The 2142-nt window shown below is 36.1% G+C and overlaps 1 pseudogene; it reads left to right on the top strand.

Annotated features, from left to right (window-relative positions):
* Positions 1 to 668, top strand: part of LOC118012865 — a 2056-nt pseudogene extending 1388 nt beyond the window's left edge.
* The last annotated feature ends 1474 nt before the right edge of the window (positions 669 to 2142 follow it).

A 2142-nucleotide genomic window follows, 5' to 3' on the forward strand; every position in this document is an offset into this window, starting at 1 on the left:
TTCAAGGGCAAACCTCTGATGTCTTCTTTGCAGCCAGTAGCTTGACTGCAGTGCTGCATTCACTAAATGAAGTGATGGAAAATATTGAAGTTTATCATGAATTTTGGTTCGAAGAAGCCACAAATTTGGCAACTTGATAACTGGAATCTTAGCTTACTTTTGAGAGTTACTATCAAGAAACTCTAAGTGTTCCAACAGTGGAACACATTATTCAGGAACTGAAAGATATATTCTCAGAACAGCACCTCAAAGCTCTTAAATGCTTATCTCTTGTACCCTCTGTCATGGGACAGCTCAAATTTAATACATCGGAGGAGCACCATGCTGACATGTACAGAAGTGACTTGCCCAATCCCGACACACTCTCAGCTGAGCTGCATTGCTGGCGAATCAAGTGGAAACACAGAGGGAAAGATATAGAGCTTCCATCCACCATTTATGAAGCCCAGACATCAAGTTTTTTTCCTAATGTTTATGCATTGCTGAAAGTCCTATGTATTCTTCCTGTGATGAAGGTTGAGAATGAACGCTATGAAAATGGGTGAAAGTGTCTCAAAGCATACCCGAGGAACACTTTGACAGACCAAAGGTCAAGTAACTTGGCTTTGCTTAACATAAATTTTTATATAAAACATTTATTGTCACGGGATCCAATTGTCTGGTATTGAGTTAACAGTTCTTAGAAGATAAAGATTTTGAAGAGGTATGGGAGGAAGGAGTACATTTAATAAAATGTTACAATGGAGCTCAGAGTGACCTTTGAATAGTAGGAGTGTTAGTATGTTAAAAATCTGTAATGGACAGTTAAGGGAGTTACCAGACAGAGAGAGAGAGAAACATGCGAGCTTGCCAAGCAAGGATTGCAGTAGAAATTTTGTCTTTATCAAATAAACTTAAAGGAACAAGTTACAGTTAAAGTTTGAATGGGAGAGCCTGCCATTGTTGTTCCACACTGGATTGTTGCTGTTGAGCTTCATCTCATAAGCTCTTTAGCAAGTGTATGTAGAACCCCTACATCTTCATAAGCTTTTTAGCAGGTATATGTTGAACACCTCTGTTCATGGTCAAGACAGGATCAGAGACCATGGATACTGACAACTGATTGTCTGTTTTCCTCTGTCTTTTTCCAAGACTATATCTACTGCCTCATCTTGATTTATAAACAAAACCTGGAAAACCTACAAAAATAAGTGTTTTGTGGTTTATCTAGGAATAATACAGAAAATATTGCTGTTATTGTGAAGAAAATAAATTTTGTATAGTTTATTTCAACCTAAATAAAATGTGAATTTTGTTTTAAAAAAAAAAAAAAAGGCCAGGTAGTAAGTCTTCTAGATTTGAAGACCATATGGTCCCTGTCACAAGTACTCAAGTTGGTCCTTGCAGCATAATAACAGTGAAATATGACATAAATTAGTAGGTATGGCTGTGTTCCAATAGAATTACATTTATAAAAACAGTCACAGGGCCAAATTTTGCCCACAGGACATAGTTTGCTGATATCTGCTTTAGACCAAAACTATCTCAGTAAATGCAATGACCAGCTCTTATTACTCATCACATGAACAATTACCTAGTTTAACTGTGACTCATCTATCTGCCTTCAATTACTTGTCATTACAATAACCCTTGTGTCCATCAATCTGTAGTCCATGCTCCAAATGTGCTCAACACCTCTTTGTATCTTGGCTGGGGTAAAAGAAAATTTTAGGATAGGGTAAAGTTTATTTTGTTTTTAGACAGAAGAGAAAAATACATGTAGGGGGGGAAACAACAGAAATATAAAATAAAAATTATATGATTGCTAGATCAAATTCCTGGGTGGCCAGAAAGTGTATTAGTCAGGAAATTATCTCATAAGAAGAAATCCAATTAAATTAATGAAAGCCAAATCTAAAAAAAAAAAAAAAAAGTAAGAAATATTTTGACTCACAATTTATAGTCATGAAAAGAATTGAGGTTTTGCCAATTAAGAAAATGGAAGAACGATGCTAATAAAGAATCGGGAATGTCAGCCAGAAAGTGGGACTGCACTAGAATGAAAATAAGGATCGAGTAAAGAAGAACCAACAGACGCCCATATTGGCTGACATCCTGCCCATATGTGCTGTGGTAGTTGCCAACATATTTAAATGTTTTTAT

Source organism: Mirounga leonina, unplaced genomic scaffold, assembly GCF_011800145.1.
Source record: "Mirounga leonina isolate KUSES-001 unplaced genomic scaffold, KU_Mleo_1.0 Mir_152, whole genome shotgun sequence".
In the NCBI taxonomy this organism is placed as follows: Eukaryota; Metazoa; Chordata; class Mammalia; order Carnivora; family Phocidae; genus Mirounga; species Mirounga leonina.